This window comes from Rhinolophus ferrumequinum, chromosome X (assembly GCF_004115265.2).
Source record: "Rhinolophus ferrumequinum isolate MPI-CBG mRhiFer1 chromosome X, mRhiFer1_v1.p, whole genome shotgun sequence".
In the NCBI taxonomy this organism is placed as follows: Eukaryota; Metazoa; Chordata; class Mammalia; order Chiroptera; family Rhinolophidae; genus Rhinolophus; species Rhinolophus ferrumequinum.
This window is the reverse complement of record NC_046284.1, coordinates 86,602,402-86,624,342: the sequence shown is the minus strand read 5'-3', so window position 1 is coordinate 86,624,342 and position 21,941 is coordinate 86,602,402. Positions and strand designations below refer to the sequence as shown.

General features: G+C 40.7%; 1 protein-coding gene across 3 annotated transcripts in view; it reads left to right on the top strand.

Moving 5' to 3' along the window:
- Positions 1 to 21,941, top strand: part of ZNF157 (zinc finger protein 157) — a 63,969-nt gene that overhangs the window by 13,805 nt on the left and 28,223 nt on the right. The window lies entirely within an intron of this gene.

Genomic DNA, 21,941 nt, shown 5'->3' with positions numbered 1-21,941 from the left:
TTTTTGTCCTTTATTTTGTTTATGTAATGTATCACATTGATGGATTCGTGGATGTTGCAACATCCTTGTGCCCCTGGGATGGACCCCACTTGGTCGTAATGAATAATCTCTTTAATGCATTGTTGCATTCGATTTCCTAGAATTTTGTTTAGGATTTTTGCATTTGTATTCATCAGAGATATTGGTCTGTAATTTTCTTTTTTTGTGTTGTCCTTACCAGGTTTTGGTATCAGGGTAATGTTGGCCTCATAAAATGAGTTAGGGAGTACTGTCTCTTCTTCAATTTTTTGGAAGAGTTTGAGCAGGATTGGTATTAGATCCTCTTTGAAGGTTTGGTAGAATTCACTAGTGAAGCCATCTGGTCCCGGACTTTTGCTTTTGGGAAGGTTTTGGATGACTGATTCAATTTCCTTACTGGTGATCGGCCTGTTTAGATTTTCCAGTTCTTCATGGTTCAGCCTAGGAAGGCTATATGTTTCTAAGAACTTGTCCATTTCTTCTAACTTATTGAATTTGGTGGCATATACTTCTTCACAGTATTCTTGGATGACCCTTTGTATTTCTGTGGCATCCGTGATAACTTCCCTTCTTTCATTTCTGATTTTGTTTACTTGTGTTTTTTCTCTTTTTATCTTAGTGAGTCTAGCCAAGGTTTGCCAATTTTATTAATCTTTCTCAAAGAACAAGCTCTTTGTCACATTAAATTTTTCTATTGTCTTTTTGTTCTCTATTTCATTTAGTTCTGCTGTGATTTTTATTATTTCCTTTCTTCTGTTGATCTTGGGTTTCATTTGTTCTTCTTTTTCTAGTTTTTTAAGGTGTAATATGAGGTTATTTATCTGGGATTTTTCTTATTTCTTGAGATAGGCCTGTAGTGATATAAATTTCCCTCTTAAAACTGCTTTTGCTGCATCCCAAAAATTATGGTAGGATGTATTTTCATTTGCATTTTTCTATGTATCTTTTGATCTCTCCTATTTTTTTTCCCCAATTTTATTGGGGAAGGGAAACAGGACTTTTTTGGGGAAGAGTGTGTACTTCCAGGACTTTTTTCCAAGTCAAGTTGTTGTCCTTTCAATCTTAGTTGTGGAGGGTGCCGTTCGGCTTCAAGTTGTCCTTTCAGTCTTAGTTGTGGAGGGCGCAGCTCAGCTCCAGGTCCAGTTGCCGTTGCTAGTTGCAGGGGGCACAGCCCACAATCCCTTGTGGGAGTCGAACTGGCAACCTTGTGGTTGAGAGGCTGCGCTCCAACAAACTGAGCCAATCCGGGAGCTCAGCGGCAGCTCAGCTCAAGGTGCTGTGTTCAATTTTAGTTGCAGGGGGCGGAGCCCACCATCCCTTGCGGGAGTTGAACTGGCAACCTTGTGGTTGAGAGCCCACTGGCCAATGTGGGAATCGAACCGGCAGCCTTCGGAGTTAGGAGCACGGAACTCCAACCGCCTGAGCCACCGGCCAGCCCCAGTCCTCTTATTTCTTCTTTGATCCAGTCATTCTTTGAAAGTATGTTCTTCAATCTCCACATATTTGTGGTTTTTCCTGCTTTCTTGTTGCAGTTCTTTTTGCAATTTTAAAGCCTTGTGATCAGAGAATATGTTTGGCATAATTTCAATCTTCTTAAATTTGCTGAGGCTAGTTTTATGTCCCAATATATGGTCTATTCTTCAGAATATTCCATGTACACTGGAAAAGAATGTATAGTCTGATGTTCTAGGATGAAGCGTTCTATAAATGTCAATTATGTCCATTTCATCTAATGTGTCAAATAGGGCTGATATTTCTTTACTTATTTTCTGTTTGGATGATCTATCCATAGCTGTCAATGTTGTATTTAGGTCCCCGAGTATAATTGTGTTTTGGTCAATTTCTACCTTTAGTTCTGTTAGTAGTTGCTTGGTATATTTCGGTGCTCCCTGATTGGGGTAATAAACATTGATGACTGTTATGTCTTCTTGTTGTATAGTCCCCTTTATCATTATGAAATGTCCACCTTTGTCTCTTGTTACCTTTTTCATCCTGAAATCGGTTTCATCGTATATCAGTATGGGTATGCCTGCTTTTCTCTGGATACCATTTGCTTGGAGTGTCAATTTCCATCCTTTCACTTTGAGTCTATATTTGTTCTTGTAGCTGAGATGTGTCTCTTGGAGACAGCATAAGGTTGGGTTTAGTTTTTTGATCCAATCTCCTACTCTATGCCTTTTTATTGGTGAGTTCATTCCATTTATATTTAGGATGATTATTGATATATAAGGATTTCCTGTCATTCTATCTCTGGTTTTCTGGTAGGATGGTGTCTCCATTGTTTCTTTGCCTTTTTTGTTGCTGTCTATTAATTCAGTGTCTTGGCATTCTATGATTTTCCCCTCTGTTTCTTCTTTTATTATGTTATATGTTTCAGTTCTGGATTTTTTTTTGAGTGGTTACCATTAAGTTTATGTAAAAGAAAGTTTCATATTTAAAGTGTTCCATTTTCTTCAGCCTGCTTACTTTCTCCATTCCCTTATGCCAGTTCAGATCTTCTCTCCCCTCTTTTATGTCTTTGTTGCCACAAATTGTCCCTATTTATGCTGTTCGAATAGCCTCCTTCAGTATTTCTTGTAGTGCAGGTCGTGTGTTAGAAAATTCCCTCTGTTTCTGTATGTCTGGAAAGGTCTTTACTCCTCCTTCATATCTAAAGGGTATCTTTGCTGGATAAATTATTCTTGGCTTATAATTTCTCTCTTTCAATAGTTTGAATATTTGGTTCCACTCCCTCCTGGCTTGTAGAGTTTCTGCTGAAAAATCTGATGATAATCTAATGGGCTTTCCTTTGTAGGTTACCATCTTCTTTTCCCTGGCTGTCTTGAGGATTCTTTCTTTGTCGTTGATTTTAGACAGCTTCAATACAATGTGCCTTGGAGAAGGCTTGTTCGGATTGAGGTAATTAGGTGTTCTATTTGCTTCTTGGATTCGAGGATCCAGTTCTTTCCACTAGTTTGGGAAGTTTTTGTCGAGTATTTGTTTGACTATACTCTCTGTTTCCTTCTCCCGTTCTTCTTCTTCTGGTATGCCCATTATTCTTATATTGCTCTTTCTAATGGAGTCAGAAAGTTCTTATAGAGTTTTCTCATTTCTTTTAACTCTCAAGTCTCTCTCTTCTTCCATCTGTGTCATTTCCAGATTTCTATCTTTGATGTCACTAATTCTATCCTCCATCTGGTTAACTCTATTACCTAAGCTGACTATTTCATTCTTCATTTCTTTTATTGAGTTCTTAATCTCCAGAAATTCTATTCGGTTCTTTTTTAAAATTTCAATCTCTTTGGTAAAATGTTCATTTTGTTTTCTGATTGAGTTTCTGAGTTCATTAAACTGCCTGACTGTGTTTTCTTGCATCTCATTGAGTTTTTTCAGAACTGCAATCTTGAATTCGCTGTCATTTAAATCACATATTTCCATGTGTTTTAGTTCATTTTCTGGAGACTTTTCATTTTCTTTCTGAGCTGCCTTGTTACTTTGGTTATTCATGGCAATTAATGATTTATTATTTCTCTTCCTGGGCATCTACAGGAGTGGGTCCTGCAACAGGTTGATAGGAAGAGGTATTTCCTTTGCTTTCCAGTACGTGTTGGTGGAGTGCTTTCTTTTCTTTCCAGCTGCAGCCTTTAATTCTCTCTCATGCTGTAGTGTTATATTTTCTCTGCACTGTCCTGGCTTCTCACACAATGGGGAGATTCCTTGGAAGGCGGGCTTCTCCTCTGTGAGTAGGTTGCCTGGGTCTCAGGGCACAGCCTCTATTGGGGGATGTGGAGAGCTTCTGAAGTTCTGAAGCTCTTCCTGTACCAGATTCAGGGCCTGTGTGTTTCAGCGGCTCCGTTTACCCCTGCAGGGATCCGCCAAGATAGGTGGGGTTGGGGGCGGGGTTGGGTTGTGAGAGGTGGCCCAGAGCAATGGCGGCGACCAGCACCACAGCCCCCAGGGCTCCCTCCATTTTGCTGGAACTAGTTGGTAGGGGAGTCCGTGGCTGCAGGTCACAGTTCTCAGAACTGCAAATATTCTGTTCTTTTGACCTGACATTGCTATAGGTCCTCTTCTAGCACTGGGAGGTGGGGGGGTTTGAGTTCTGAAATGGTGGGAGGGGTCGGCTAGTCTCAGTGCCTATGCCTTCCGTCCTCTGCTTGGCAGTGAGGGCTTAAACCACCGTTTTCGCCCTTCTTCCCTTAGTCTTTTTTCCGAGGTCTCTGCCGTGAGCGTTGGGTTCAGCCATATTATACGCTGGTCCCTCAGGTGGGACTGTGGGCCATAAGGGCTAGCAGTCCGAATTCTTCCCTCTCCCTGGCTGTGGTTGCTCCGGAATGCTGGGAGCTCGGGAGCTCCGAGCTAGGTCTGCGTCCTGCACATACCCAGCCTGCATCTCCGTCCTCTTTGCTTCTCCCCCACTAACCTAATTTGCCCACCTTTAGATGATTTTAGAAGTGCGCCTCTTAGTCTTGCCTGTCTGCTGCCCAGGAAGTCCTTTGTGGAGTTATTGTTGTTCAATTTGTTGTAAATTCCAGGGGAGATTTCAAGAGGTTCACCTCACACTGTCATTTCTATCTAACTAACATTTTGTAATCTGCAGAAATTACTTTTTAAGGCTTATGAAAAAACTATCTTTTAAAAAAGCCCACATTTTATTTTTAAAAATTCATATTACATATACAGAGGGTGCCAAAAAAATGTATACACATTTTAAGAAAGAAAAAAACTGTATTAAAATTGTAATACTCAATATATACAAGTCATGTGGATATGTTTTTTTGGCACCCCCGGTATATTCTCTGGGATAAATGTCCCAGAATGCAATCGCTGGAGTATATGTTTAGTTTATGAGAAACTGCCAAATTATTTTCCAGAGTAGCTGTACCATTTTATGAATGACCAAGTGTCTCCATATCCTTGCCAGCATTGGTGTTCTATTTTATTTCAGCCATTCTGGCGTGTATACTAATATCTCATAGTGGTCTGAATATGTATTTCACTGATGTTTAATGTTGTCAAACATCTTTTCATGTACTTATTTGCCATCGGTATGTCCTCCTTGGTGAAATGTCTTTTATAACTAGATTGTTTTTATACCTTTTTTTTTAATTTAGAGAATATTTTATTTGTTCTGTAATCAAAACCGTGTAGATAAGACCTTACATATTTAATACAATGCATTACCCCTGTACAAATGAAAAAAAATTATGTTTAACATTTCTAGACCAATATAGCTGTTAATTTCTGTACAATGCCAACCCAACATGGTACAACTGGGATATTTTTTCCAAAGTTGGCAGCACAGCTAAAGTTTCCAAAAATTCAAATTTTATATATATATATGTGTGTGTGTGTGTGTGTGTATACATACACATATACATGTATATATATATATATATATATATAATTTGAATGTGTATATATAAAGACCAATAGCAGTATATTATGCATCAATAGCAGCAACAGCTTTTCCAGGCTCTGCAGTCATCTGGACAAAATTATAGAGACATCCAGCATACTCCATTAAAAAACAGAAAAAGGTAAAAAACAAAAGCTCAGAAAACAGCAAAGTTCTGTTGTGGTACCTAGCAACATTTTTTTAAAAGTAACTTCTCAATCATCATCTGGAAAGAAAACATTCTAGAATAACATCATTAAAAACAGCTCTGATAAAGCATGGTCACAACTACGTATCCTAAAGCAGGTACAAGATATTTTACATTCACAGAGTATGATACAGTACTGTCCTACATCTATAATACTGAAGGATACAATTAAAAAGGCATTATTTCAGATTTGATTGTATTTTTCCAGCGGAGGGCCCAAAGTATGGTACGACAAAGCTCTGGTATACTCTTGAGTTTAAGAGTTCTTTGTATATTCTAGAAAACTAGTTCTTTGTCAGATATGTAGTTTGCCAATATTTCCTCCCAGTTTGTAACTTGCCTTTTCATCTTTCATCTTCACAAGGGATTTCACAGAATAAAGTTTTAAATTTTGATCAATTTTTCCTTTTATGGATCATGCTTTTGGTGTCCAATTGAAGAACTCTTTGCCTATCCCTGGATTCTAAAAATTTTCTCCTATACTTTTTTCTACAAGCTTTACAGTTTTACATTTCACATTTTTGCATTAATTTTTGTATAATATTTGAGGCTTGCTTATTTATTTATTTATTTATTTAGCCTACGGATGCCCACTTGCTCCAACACCATTTGTTGAAAAGGCTATCCTCCATTGAATCACTTTTGCAACTTTGTCAAAAATAAATTGGCCATACTTGTTTGTGGGTTTTTCTGGGCTCTCTATTCTGTTCCATTGATCTATGTGTCTGTGCTTCTACCAATACCACGCTGTCTTGATAAATGTTGCTATATAATAAGCATTAATATTGAGTAGAGTGATTCCTCCCATTTTCTTATTTTTTTTTCTCAAAAGAGTTTTAGCTATTCTAATTTTTTTGGCTTTCCATATAAATCTCAGAAAATTATTATGTGTATCTACAAAAAACATTAAGATTTTCATAGAAATTGCATTAAACCTATACATCGATTAAGAAAAAATTGGCATCTGTGGCACCTTCCAATCCATGAATACACTAGGCCTCTCCATTTATTGAAGTTATTTATGTTATCAGAATTTTGTAATCTGTAAATCATGTGAGTCTCCTTTACATATTTTGTTAAGTGCATATACCCAAGTATTTCATTTTCTTAGGATTGATTGTAAATCATATTCTATTTAAAATTTCAGTTTCTGTGTGTTCACTGTGACTATATAGAAATGGATTGTTTTTGCATGTTGATCTTGTATCCAGCAACCTCGCGGAACTCCCTGGTTAATTCAAGGAGGTTTGGGGGGTAGATTTCTTCGGAAATTTTACATAGGCAATCATGTCACTTGCAAATAGGAACAGTTTTTTTTACCCCTTTACAACCTGTATGCTAGTATTCTTTTTCTTGTGTTATTGTGGTTATTAAAACTTCTAGTACTATGTTGAATACCAATGGTGAAAGTAGATATTCTTGCCCTGTCCCTTATTTTAGGGGGAAATAATTCAGTCTTTCACCAATAATATAATGTTAGCTGTAGATTTTTTGTAGATGCCGTTTATCAAGTTGAGGTAATAGTCCTCTATTTCTAACATGCTGAGAAGTTTGGTTTTGTTTGTTTTTTTAATCAAGAATGTGTGTTGGACTTTTGTCAAATACTTTTCCCCCAGGAATTAATATGATTGTATGATTTTTCTTCTTTAGGTTGTATGGTATCATAAGAAATACCTATATGTATTTTGTTTTTGTCTCCAGTTCCTGGCACAGAGTTCCTAAAACCCTTGGAATTTTGTGAGTAACAGGAATGTCTTTCATTATTCATAAGGAGCCCCTTTCATCACACCTGAGTCTATGTTAATGAATGACTGAGGGGGAGCCCCATAGATAGCATCAGGATGGGGCTGTTAGCATGCATGCAAAAGTTCCAGCTGCTCGCCCAGAGGCGTGGTTGGTGGGAAGAAAAGCATTAAGGGAAGACAGTGGACTCCTTAACACAAAGATTGCCTTCCTGCTCTTAATACCACTAAAAGGTTTCATAGGCATGCAATGAGAGCCAGAACAAAGAAAAAAGAAGTTGGCCAGGCAGCTCCAGAAAAAAAACACGCTTCCCAGGGGCTGGTCTGCCTTTGAGTAAGAAGTAGATTCCATACAAATGCAAAAACCTCTCTCAAGTCACCAGGCTAGGCAGAGCCCCACGTAAACAGAAATCATTGGAACTGGAATGCATAATAAATACACAGTAAACACAGTCATCAAGGTTTGGGGGTAGAGGAGTGAAGCAAAGAAAGGAAAAAGAGCTTTCAAAAATTGCCAACCCCAGCCACTGTCAAATCGAATTTTATCAGAGGTTTAAATCTCAAAATAGAAGATAAAGGTCACCGTTACAGGGCTGGTCACCTGAAAGACCAAGTGATTAAAGGGTTGAACTTTTCAGCACCACCACCTACTAACCTTCAGGGAGGGGAGGGAGGGTGGAGAGTAAACTCCAAATTAGAAACCCTTGAACAGGGAGATTTGAAGAGTTTCTAGGATGATGAACACATTGAAGTGCTGGGAGTGTGGTGGACCTTGAGGGCATGTGGAAGCTCCTTCCCCCCACTTTACCTTGCTCAATGCATCTCTTCCATCTGGCTGTTCCTGAGTTGTATCCTTTGCAGTAAACCAGGAAATGTAAGCACAGTCATGCACCACTTAACAGACCAAGAATCAAAAAGAAACAGAGGACCAAGAACTATACAAACAGAAAACAGAAAACAATAAATTGGAAGACTGAAGTGTTAACATATCAATAATTACCTTAAATATAAATGATCTAGGGTGACGGTTTAGCTCAGTTGGTTAGTGTGGTGCTGCTAGCACCAAGGTTGCAGGTTCGATCCCCCACATGGGTCAGTGAGAGCTGTGCCCTCCTTAAAAAAAAAGGGGGGGGGAACCCTACAAAACATCTTATGCTCATAAATTTGACAACTGGGAAGAAATGGACCAATTCCTCGAAAACCACAAATACCCAAAACTCAAATAAGATGAAGTTTGATGATCTGAGTAGTTATACAACAATTAAATTGAATTTATAATTTAAAAGTCCAAGGAAGTGTTTTTTAATTTTATTTTTTATTGAAATATATTTGAACATATAACATTGTGTAAATTTGAGGTGAACAACGTGTTGATATAATACATTACAATATTGTTATGACTGCCATTGGAGCAATAGCTAGCACCTCTATCATGTCACATCATTGTCATTTCTTTTTTTTTTTGTGGTGTAAATAATTAAGATCTAGTCTCTTAGCAAGTTTGATGATTATAATACAATATTGTTGCCTATGATATCTGTTCTTATAAGGACTCCAATCCCATCAGATCAGGACTCCACTCTTATGACCTCATTAACTTTAATTACTTCCTCTGAGGCCCCATATTCAAGTACATCCACACCGGTGAGTTAAAGCTTCAACATGTGAATTCTGGTGGTGGGGGACGCAAACATTCAGTCCATAACACCCATGCTTTCCCCTTGCTTCCTCTGTCTCTTTATTGACCCTGGTGCTTCCTGGTGTGACCCCTCCACTGGGAACCTATGAGTCTAACAAACTCTTTCCAATGGCAGTTGTCTCCGGATCTGTTGGCCTCACTATACCTGAATTAAAAAACAACAACAACAACAAAATCCTTCTATTTTAAAAAATACTAGTACTAACATTTTACCACTTTTAGTGAAATGTGGAAAACTCACTTCTATTTAGCCCCCTTATCTTCCCGATTTTTGTTTGAATCATCAAATGTGATACTGAAAACTCAGGAAAAGGATAGTCTGTGTATACACACATATTCCTGCTCCTCTCCTTGAGTCTTTTTCCTTCCTGATGCTCCATGATTCTTTCGTTTCTCAGTTTCTGTTTTTTGAAGAACTACCTTAGCCACTTGTTAAGTGTAGGTCTGCTACCAACAAGTTCGTTGAATTTTCCTTTGTCTGAGTATATATTTATTTTCCCTTATTTAAAAAAATTAATTAATTTATATTTTACTTATTAGATCACCAGTGTACTCTAAAAGGATATAACTCGGGGGTGGCCGTATGGCTCAGTTGGTTAGAGCGCGAGCCCACAACAACAAGGTTGCAGGTTCAATTCCCACATGGGATGGTGGGCTGCGCCCCCTGCAACTAAAGATTGAAAACAGCGACTGGACTTGGAGCTGAGCTGTGCCCTCCACAACTAGATGGAAGGACAACGACTTAGAGCTGATGGGCCCTGGAGAAACACACTGTTCCCCAGTATTCACCAAATAAAATAAAATAAAATAAAATAAAATAAAATAAAATAAAATAAAATAAAATAAAAATAAAAAGATGTAACTCAGGAACAGCCACATGGAAGAGATGCATAGGGCAAGGTTTGGGGGGAAAAAGAGTGGAGCTTCCATGGCTTCTCCAGGCATGTCACCCTTCCCAGATCTCCTCGGGTTCACCAACCCAGAAGCTCTCCAAACTCTGTCCTTTTGGGGTTTCATGGAGGTTTCGTTACATAGGCGTGACTGATTAAATTATTGGCCATTAATGATTGAACTCAGTCTCCTGGGCCTCCCCAGTAATCAAGGGGGTGAGGCTGACAGTTCCAACCCTCTAATCACAAGGACATTGAATCTGCACATTTACACACAAGTTCACATTTTAAAACAATGGAACACATCAGTAATAGAAAAAACAACAACATATGATATAAGTGGAACATCCCAACCACCGGGAAGATTAAGAAAGAAGATGAACCCACTCTTTATATTCTGCTTCAAATGCCTCAAAAAGGTCGCAGAGATTTCAGGGAGCACCTGGTTTATATAGTAAAATGTGATCATAAAAGTTTGGGGTGGCTTGGGGCAAAGGTAATAGTCAAAGGGAGAATTGCCCCATCCTCAGGTGAGTTCCAAAAGTCACCTCATTAACATAACAAAATACAACTTTCTTGCTCTCATCACTTAGGAAACTTTAAGGTTTTTAGGAGCTTTGTGCCAGAAACAGAGATGAAGACCAAATATATATTTATTATAAATTACTGTACTACAGGCCACCCCCTCGCCTTTGAACACGGATCTTTTATGGAAAAACAATCATAAAAGTAAAAGATACTGGCACGTAACTAGAATCTCATTCAGTAATTAATAACTACCCAGTCCATCATGATATCATAATGAAAATGTCTCCCAGGGTGAGACCACTCAGGTTTGCAGGCTTCTATTCTATCTCGTGAGGTTCCCAAAGCAGGAGTGGTGTCAGCAAACATATGGCTTCACCTCTTCAGGCATCTCGTATAATGGAGTTAAGAGATAGTATCATCTCTTGCTCTTAGCCTCTTTCAAGGGGTTAATATAATATTGGATTTCCCTCATTACATAACATAACCCCTTTATTCATTCCCTTAGCCTCAGTTACTATTTTTCCTCTTCTCCATTTATACCCAAACTTTTCCACCTCTGGAAGGGACATTAGGTTTGGCCACTATGCTGTTCTAGATTGCAGGCAGCAAGCAGTACTAGTCTAGCAAGTGCCTCCTTCTCGGTGCACTGCTGTTCACGTAGAGGAAAGTCACACAAGCGCAGAACCAGTGAGCTATCTTTACCATCAGGCAATAAAACTGCATTCACTGTTAATCCCAATTTTGTCAGAAGGTGCGAGGGCACATCTTGCCCCATCAGGCCCTTAGGAATGCTGACATAAAGGTGAAAAACAGAGTTACAGTTTCTTGCTTAGGAATCACCCCTGTTTCCAGTCCTTGTAGTTGCAGCCCTTGACCTGCTACCACTTCATCAAGTAGGGGGAACATTTGATTGATGAGGGGAAGAAAGAATACCAGCATGTCTCCTATCTAGTAGAAATGCTGTTTCAGCCCCACTCATGTTCATGTTGAGTGTGAGCACACAGTTAAGAAGGCGTGTAAGCCAGCCCTTCATGCTTTATCTCCCTGTTTTAGACAACCACTGTTCTATTTCCCCATTCCAATTCTCTATCAAACTATCATTCTGAGGAGGCTATCGCTGCCCATTGTTGGACATTATGGGCTGCAAAGTGTATTCCTTAGTGTGAAGAAATGATGGTAGCCGTCCAAATTGGTGCAGTACCTTCTGTTCAGGTCTTTTATAGCTCTCAGAGCATTTGCATCTACCACTGGCTAAGCAAAGCCCAGTCTAGGGTCCGCATCTATTCCTGGCAGGATCCATTTGTAGCCCCTCCCCACGGCTCCCAGCATCAGTCTAACTTGCCAGCTATGTTCTGGGTCTTCCCCCCAGGGAGTCTGCCACACAGCCATCTGCAGTCTCCGTCTTTCTTGTTGGCAGACAGCTGTTATTGGCATTTTGTGCCTCAGAGGGTGCAAGAGGACAGTGTCTACATTCAGCCCATCTCTGCATTGCTGCAGACTCCCATGTCCACACATCTCATGGACCTAGGTGGCCACCTTAAGCGAGTACAGGGCAATATCTGCTTATTGATTCTAATCACCTTCCAAACGTGGCAGGAATTCTTCCGATGGGCTTCAACAGGTCCTATTTTAATGCACCCCTCAAATTTCCACGAGGTTGTCCCTTTAATAGGCCAGGTTTCCATTGTTCTCCTGCCTGACCATAGGGCCGGGCCACTGGCTACTGTCCAGGAGTCAGTGAAAACCCAAACATAGGGACTTTTACCACTGTTCAGGTCTTCCATAACTGATGGGAAAACAGCCTGCACTTCAGACCACTGAGCTGACTTGGTTTTACCTTCTTTCGTCAGAGTGGTGGCCTTTCAAAGACGATGTTATCCATTCACTGTGGATCAGCCACCACAAACCAAGCAGCACTTTGCCCATCAGTTGAGAACTATTTAGAAGGCACTGTCCAAGTGACAATAGAAACCAGCTGCTCCTCAGTTCAGAGTCCGTCCTAGGGAAAAAAGGCTCTCTGCGTGTTGAGTATCTCCTCATTGCGTTCCCCTAGCAGCATGATCCTGTATAAACCATTTCCACATTGTTAGGGCACTCTTCTGGACACTGCCAACGCCATTAGGGCACTTCTCCGACATCATTCTAGACATTGTGGGTATTTCAGTAGTTTTCAGATCACTTTGTGTCCTTCATTCATAGAGGTAGCTTCAATTATAATGTGCAATAGCAAGGTGGTAAATGCCATTCAAATGGCCGTTCCACAGATTAAGGGTTCAGTCCTACAAGACTGTCCCTCCCCCACCACTTCAGATACCAGTTGCAAACCTGTATTTCTGACTGACTATAAACCAGAGGTTTGCACGACCGCCTCCTTGGGTTAGATTACTTTGCTAGAGGTTCACAGAACTCAGAGAAACATTTTACTTACAGTGTTTCCCCAAAACTAAGACCGGGTCTTATATGAATTTTTGTTCCAGAAGACACATTAGGGCTTTTATGTTCAGGGGACGTCATCCTGAAAAATCAGGCTAGGGCTTATTTTCCGGTTAGGTCTTATTTTCGGGGAAACACGGTACTAGCTCACCAGTTTATTATAAAAGGATATAACTGAGCAACAGCCAGATGGCGGAGACGCACAGGACAAGCTATGCAGGAAGGGGTGTGGCACTTTCATGCCCTCTCCAGGTGTATGTTATTCTCCCCAAATCTCCATATGTCCACCAACCCAGAAGCTCTTTCTTTTCCCTTCTTACCTGAAGGATAGTTTACCAGATAGAGAATCTGCAGTTGAAAAGTCTTTTCTCTCAGCACTTTGAAAACTGTTATGCCACTTCCTTCTGGCCTCCATGAGAAATCTGCTATCATTTTTTTAAAGTCTGTTTTTTAAAAAAATTTTTTGCAGTTTTAAAATTGGAATCTAATTGCATATAACGTTGTGTAAGTTTAGGGTGTACAATGTGTTGACTTCATACATTTATTTATTGCAAGATAATTACCAACATAGTGTTAGCTACCACCTCCATCTTGTCACATAACTACCATTCCTTTTCTGCAGTGAGAAAATTTAAAATCTACTCTCTAGGAAATGTGGGGGTTCAGAACAAGCCATCCCAAGATGTGCCTCAGTGGTACGCAAATTACTTTGAGCTAAAGGCAATTGTAGCTTCAGGCTCAAGAGAAACTTCTGCTCGTTAACTACCTAGAAGAACTTGAACTAGGTGCCTTGCCCATAATAAATGATTAGCTTTATTTTTTTAGTTTTAATCTTTCTTTGAACCACGTATATGGCAAGACCAGCCAGAAGAAACTTGAGGGTAGAGGAAAGTTTCTTCCTCCCCCACAGCAGCATTCAATTACATGCAGTATCATTAGCTATAGTCGCCATGCTGTGCATTAGATCTGCAGAACTTACTTATCTACTAGTCGCAAGTTTGTACCTTTTAATAACACCTCCCCAATTCCCCCATCCAGTCTGCTGTCATTTAAACTGGCATGCTGCTAGAGGTAATGCTTTGTTTCCCTCTGGCTGCTTTCAAGTTATTTTCATTGTCTTTAGTGTTTAAAAGCTTAATTACGATACATCTTGACATGAATTTCTTTGGGTTTGTCCTGTTGAGATTCCCTCAGCTTCTTAGATCTATAGGTTTGAGTCTTTTGCCAAATTTGGGACATTTCATTAATTATTTATTCTGTTAAACAGAAATTTTAACTTTCACGGCTGAAAGTCTTTTTCAAAGAAAGAGTTTACTAGACTCATTACAAAAACAGACTAATCTTGGGGCATGGTGTCTAAACAACGAGCCACATGGCTAGGTAGAAAAGAGACTTGTCCGTCGTCCCAGATTTTTGCAAGCATTCTTTACACATCAAGTAGTGGAAAGAAAGACGTAAGCCATTCTGAAAGGCTTTACATTAGCTATAGACAAAGGGAACAGGAGAAGGTGAAGCGGGGCTGGTTCTGGGATGGCAGCAGAGGCCTCAGCAGAATCCTTAAAGCTCATGTGTAAACAAGAAGCGGAGGCTCCTGGGGTCCGATGGCGCCAGGCTATTCTCTTTTTAGATAATCTCGGAAATAGCCACCTGGAAGTTAATTTAACTAAGGTGTGTAAGCAGTCTTTTGTTAGTTTTGCACTGCAGATGTTAACTGATAAACCCCTTTTTGTCTCTTTTACCCTCTGGCCGGCTGTAATTTAATTTAGAACATTTAAGAATTTTCTCCTTGTTATGTGCATACTTCCTGCATATATGGAAGAGATCAGGAAAACAGTAAATTCTCTGAAAGGGTTGAAGCCATCATCACCTTAAATGTGCTCTTCAGCTGAAAACAAAAGTAGATGGTGGAGGTGGGGAGTCAGTTATGGGAGGTGACCAGGAAAGTCACAGTAAACAAGGGTAAAGTTGTTATGCAGATTTAAGTCCAGGCCTTCTCCATTGATAAGAGTTTCTAAAGATTGAGTCACCCCAACCCCTTCCAAGTACAGCTGGGGAGACAGCCTTACAAATGGAGATTTCCCTAACAAATGTAAATGTCTTTCACAAAGGGTAACTTCTACTTGATTTTCAGAGTTTTCCCCAAGTCTGATGTTTCTTAAAAAATAACCTGCTAAAATAATCCGCATGCCAAAAGAGCCATATTTTGGGGTGGACAATTCTGCTCCCCTACAAGAGTTTTAAAAGAGGTTTCCAGTCCAGACAAGATAGCATAGGCCCATTTCTCTCTATTATTTTCTGCACAAGTACCAACCCTGGAAATAAAACAAGACAAAGGAAAACCATGAAAGGTGGTAAAAAGATTAACTCGTTTAGGATCCCAGGACTGCAGGAACAGCACAACTGCAGGGCTTCTTTATGTCCCCTTACCCAACAGAAGGAGGCAACTTAGGCTCAGCATTTCTCGATGCCCAACTAGCAACAAAAGACAGATGAAGTAGGTTCCTTCCTTCCCTGGGCCAAATGAAAGTCCCTCTGACAATGTGAGACAAGCCTCACTCCAACAAAAGAATGTATTGGGAGCCTCACATAACATAAGTGACCATGAGGGGTGGACGGGTGGCTCAGTTGGTTAGAGTGCGAGCTCTGGGCAACGGGGCTGCCGGTTCGATTTCCACATGGGCCAGCGAGCTGCGCCCTCCACAACTAGAATGAAGTCAGTGAGCTGCCACTCAGCTCCCGGGTGGCCAAATGGCTCAGTTGGTTGGAGCGCGGGCTCTCAATCACAAGGTTGTGGGTTCGACTCCCGCAAGGGATGGTGAGCTGTGGCCCCTGCAACTAACAACAGCAACTGGACCTTGAGCTGAGCTGCGCCCTCCACAACTAAGATTGAAAGGACAACAACTTGACTTGAAAAAGTCCCGGAAGTACACACTGTTCCCCAATAAAGTCCTGTTCCCCTTCCCCAATTAAACACAAACAGACAAACAAAAACATGAGGGACCACGAGAAGTGTTCTCTTTCTCCACTGGGCCCAAGATTCCCTTTCCGTACCAGCACCCTGGGGCAGGCAGGGGGAACGTGCAGGAGGGATGGAGCCAAGACGCCAAGTCTGAAAACTTCTTTTACCTTGAAGACCTCAAATACCTGAGATTCCCGTTTCCCACAGGTGGCATGAGGCTGGTGGGTGAAACTGGCAGGAAGGACCCAACCAGGCAGCCAGAGTTGGAAAACCCCTTCTCTACTCAAAGGCACTGGGGCAGGCAGGCAGAACCAGCAAGAGGGACCCAGCCACAACAAGCATCCTACCATAGGATGCTGCTTTGACTTTGCAGGTCTAAGGTTCCCCCTCCCTGCAGAGAGACACCTGGGTAGCTAAAAGGCACTAAACGGGAGCCCACCACATCCCACTACCACCAAGAAACACCGGAGGCCTGCCTTAATCCTTACCAAGCCCTCAGGCGAGCAAATTCAAGTGGAGCCCCAGAGGCACCACATAGACCAAGCAGATGAAAATAATACCACAAAGCCTCTGAAAATTAAACTGCTATTGGAACCGTAACACAAAAACTAGGCCGAAACATTTATGCTAAACCTACACAGGATGACTGACTGCTGAAATGAAAGATTTTTAATACAACACAGAGTCTCCTAAGATCATAGACAAATGCCTAGGATACAATAGAAAATTATCCATCATTCCAAGAACCAAGAAAATCACGACCTGAATGAGAAAAAATAATCAACTGACACCAACAGTGAGATGAGTCAGATGTTCAAATTGTCTGATGAGAATTGTAAAGCAGCCATCACAACAATGTTCCAACAGTTAATTACAAATTCTACAGATTATCTTGGAACAAATGAAAAATGAGAAAAATCTCAGCAACAAAATAGGAGTTAAAAAAAGGAAATTAATAGAACTGAAAAATACAATAAAAGAAATAAAAACATTACTGTATGGGCTAAACAGTAGAGTGGCGATGACAGCAGATAGAATGACTAAATTTAAAGACAGATCAGTAGAATTCACCTAATTTGAACAGAGAGAAAATTGACTGAAAATATTGAACAGAGCTTCGTAGACCAGAGAGACAATAACAAAAGACCCAGCATTCATATCATAGAAGTCCAGGAGGATAAGAGAAAAACAGGGAGGCCAAAAGAGTATTTGAATTGACAAGAAAATTCTGAGATGTCCCAAATTAAATTATAGCAGGCCAGAGGGTGGAAGGAAGAGACAAGAAGGGGTTAATCAGTTAACTGCAATGCAAAACTAAAGACTGATCACACTCCGTGGCTATTTCCGAGATTATCTAAAAAGAGAATAGTGAACCCCAGGAGCCTCCGCTTTTTGTTTACACATGAGCTTTAAGGATTCTGCTGAGGCCTCTGCTGCCATCCCAGAATCAGCCCCGCTTCACCTTCTCCTGTTCCCTTTGTCTATAGCTAATGTAAAGCCTTTCAGAATGGCTTACGTCTTTCTTTCCACTACTTGATGTGTAAAGAATGCATGCAAAAATTTGGGACAATAGACATGTCTTTTTTACCTAGTCATGCTGTGGTTTAGAGTTCAAGATCCAAGACCAGATTTTTATTTTTATTTTCTGCTAGCAATGTCCTAATAAACTCTTTCTTTTAAAAATTTAAAAATTGTTGTTTAATACATGACATTAAACTTTTGTTTGTTTTTCTCCTTTTTATCGGCCTGATGTCAACTGATTTATTAGACCAGCCAGAGAGCCTAGAAGGGTAGAAGGAAAACTTTTCCAACCCTACACTATCGATGCCTGTCAGGTCTGCCTCAAACCCAAGCCTCTATTAACTCTTCCAGTCAGTGCTACTCTGGTCTGGCCTTGCATGTGGGCTTCTGTCAACAATTCACCAAACCACCAGTGTCCGTGTTTTACGTTTCTTCAAACTTGGCTTCTATGAACTCTTCTACCATCCATGCCCCTCTGGCTGACAACTCAAATCCATGCCTCTTTCAACTCCATGGATCAATGGCATGTTGTGCAGTGCTGTACTATCTGATAAGACAGAGACACTAGCCACACGTGGCTGGGGAGCACTGGAAATGAGGCTATGAGACTGAGAATTGAAGTTTAAATTTTATTTAACTAATTCAACATTTAAAACATTCAATTCAGTTATTGGAAAACTTTTGAAGTATGTTTGGAACAATTCGTGATATTAATCTGTTTTCAACTGTAAATTTTAAGAAATCTGAATGCAGATCAAGTATTTTCAATGAAAATTTAGCATTCAAATTGAGATGTAAGTGTATAATACACACCTGATTTTACAGCTTATTACAACAAAAAGAATGCCAAATCTCATTAATAATTTTAAAAATTGATTACATGTTGAAATGATAATGTATTGGATATGCAGTTTAAATAGAATACACTATTAAATTTCATTTGTTTCTTTTCCTTTTTAATGTGTCATCTGTGTGGAGCCCCTCATGCTACGTTTCCTCCTCCTCATCCACCCGAGTTGGAAATTGAGGATGCTGCTCTGCTCAAAGTGACTTAGATTCTCCAGGCAAGAGAGGTTTCATTCTTACTGATTTAATTTGGAACAGCCAAGGTATTGTTGCATAGCAACAGGGATGTTTGCATTTGGTGGCCATGGAAACTAAAACCTGTCTCCCACACACAGCCATTGGCCAGCTGCATCACCTACCCAAAGCAACCTCAGGCCTCACCCCACCCGCTTACACTTCCCTCACAGGGCCCGTTATCTATCTGGATACCTTCAGCATATGCCTGGCCCCCGCCCCGCACTGGACAATGGGGACCTCTGCTGATTTACAGACATGTCTCTGCCTCATAAGACTGGGGAGGCCAGAGCCCAGTTCTTACACTCAGCCACTTGCTAACTGTGCCTTGTGCTTACATCCTCTCTGGAGACACTTTGGCTGCTTCATTTCACATGACAGTGGGGGTTACTGCCTGGTAACACTTTACCATAGGCTGAAGAGGCTAAAGCCAACTTTTCCTGCAGTCATTGGCTATAGCAACTCAGGCTAGACCCTGCCTCTCCCACTGTGCACATAGCAACAGAGCCTTCTCCCTAGTAACAGGCTGCTGCTTCATCCCATTGGCCACCAGAAACCAGATCCCACTTCTCATACACAGCCATTAGCCAGCTGCACCATCTATCTACAATCCCTCAGACTAGGTCTAGACTAGAGAGCTCAAATTGCAGTATTCTATTAACTCTTCCATCACCACTGCTCATCTGGTTGGCTCTTGAAATTAGTCATTTGTTATCTAATCCACTACCAAGGGCTCCTGTCAAAATCTAAAATCCACACCCCTGTTAAAATTTCCACCAACTCTGGACCGATTTCTAACTCTATCAGTATTGCTCTAGTCTGACCTCTAATCTAGAGCGCTGATAACTCTTCCACCGCCAATGTTTATCTGGTTTGGTTTAGCATTCAGCCTTCAATTAGCTATTCTTCCGTCAATGCCCCTCTGATCTGGAGCTTGAACTCAGGCCTGTTTATTTCACCACCATCAATGTATGTGTACAAGGACTAATCTCAAACTCAACCTCCGTGAACCCTTCAACATTAAGGACCTTAATAAATCCCATACTCTTACAGAAGTGGGTTTGTTAACTTGCTGCAGCAATGGAGACCACACACCCTAGGAACTGTGAGGGATCTCATCTAGGGTGGCCAACTTGTTCCAGATTGCCTGGGACTTTCCTGATTTTAGCGGTGAATGACCCTAATCCCAGTAAACCTCTCAGTCCTAAGCAAACAGGGATAGTTGGTCACCCTAGTCTCACCAAATAAAGAAAAAACAAAGGGATTACTACAGGGTTTTGGGGAAGCCCAAAGCTTAGTTAAATTTTAAATGAAGCAATGCTGTGATTAGCACAAAACAAACAGGTTGGTATGTGAAAGAGTCAATGTCACCTCCAGACTTCGAAGTGGACCCAGGAACCTTTTAATTCGGAAACACTAAAGCAAAAATAGATGTGACATGTTTGTTCCAGATGCCCCTTTTTTGAAGCTCTGAACCTGGGTTGGAAATCGGGGCTGCTTCTTTGTGTGGCTTAGATATTCCCGGCAAGAGTGGGATGCTTTATTATTACTGATATAATTTCAAATAGCAAAGTTTCTGATAGTCTCTGACTTTAGAAAACAAGGTTTCTCAGCAGGGCAGAGACTAGGGTGAGGCAAGTGAGGTGCTCACCTCAAAGTGCAAGATTTAAAGAGGCACCAAAAAACTCAGTAAACAATATAAATAATGTTTTAGTGCAGTAAAAATTTTCAAAAGTCAAAATTAATGCAAAAACCCATGATGAACAAAATACCAAAACTTTAAACTCCTGTATTAGTTATCTATTGCTGCATAACAAATTTCCCTTAAACATAAAAGCTTAAAACAACAAACATTTATTATCTCAGTGTCTGTGGGACCAAGAACTGGGGAGTGGCTTGGCTGAGGGGTTCTGTCTCAGGGTCTCTCCTAATGTTGCAGTTGTCAACTGGGGTTTCAGTCAGCCGAGGCTGGAAGTTTTACTTCCAAGATGGCTCATTTATGTGGCTACAGGCTAGAGGCCTCAGTTGTTCACTGGCTATTAGCAGGAGTGCTTGGCACATGGGCATCTCCAAAGGCTGCTTGAGTACCATTGTGACACAGCAGCTGGCTTCTCCCAGAGTGAGTGATATGAAGGAGGGAGGGAGAAAGAATGAACACACAGAATGGTAACCAAAGTCTTTTATGATCTAATCTCTGAAGTGACAAACCATCACTTCTGACCTTGATCCCTGGGCCTCGATTAACTATTCCATGTCTATATCCTAGGAAAATATTAACTTTTCCACCATCTGTCTCCCTGGTTTGATCTAAAAATGTCAGTTAATAATTTTGCCAGAAATCACCATCTTGTTTTATAGGCCATAAGCCCAAGCCTATAAGCAATCTTCTACCATGAGTGAACTTCTACCTTCAATGATCCTCAGGTCCAGTTCTTGAACTTGGGCCTCTGTTACTTTAGAAACATCATTTCCCCTCTGGTTTGAACTTAAAACCAGGCATCTATAACAGAGGTCTGTTTTTGGAGGTATAATCAAAAGGACATTGATGGTTGAAAAGTTAACCATGGTCTAATAGTTGAGATCTAAACCAGAGAGACACTGAGAGTGGAAAATTAACATATGCCTAGCCTCTCAATCTATAAAGGGTAGAAGAAGGGTTAGCAGCAGTTTCGATTCAGGGTCAAAATACAGGGACATTGATAATGGAATCATTAATAGAGGACATGAATCCAGATCAGAAGGGTGCAACATAGTAGGTGTAGGTAGAGTTAAGAAAGGCCCAAGTCTGAGATCAGGCCAGGAGCCATTGATGGTGGAAGTCAGCAGAGTCCAGCATTTGAGATTGACCAGAAGTCACAACAATAAGAAGGTTTGGAAATTTCTGTAGAAGTGTGAGCATTACAGCAACATTCTCACATTTGCCATTCTGTCTCCCACTCAATTCACAAATACTGCAGGGAAGACAGAGAAAATGAGACTCTGGGAGTATCTAACTATCCTGAATGTTGAGCTGAGGCTCAGAGACATCTGAATGTCTTTGGGGTACCCAGCAATCCATACCCAAGCTTACCCAGGACCTACCTACGTTGTTGAGTTTTCAGCAGAAGAACCTTCTCTACCTCTTGTCAGAGAAGGCTTCCTGCAGGAGGGTATATGTGGACTAGGTTTTGAAGAAAGTGTAGTTCAGAGGTGAAGAACACCCATAACTCTCTCTTCTCTCTCGAGTCAGTAGCAGCTCCTGAATTTCTATATAAGAGAGGCTAAGCAGCTGCCACCTGGTTGATAGCAAAAGTCAGGGGCATGTCTTGGAGACGCATTTTCATCGCAAGTACGCTCATAACGTTTTCTATATATTTTTCTATTGACAATTTTCTGAAAAACATTAGTTGTCCACATAGAAGGCTAGTATTATAATTATTATTCCTAGCTACTATTTTAGTGGGGGTAATGGAGGTAATGGAGATTTAGGGGGATTCAAGTCTCCTT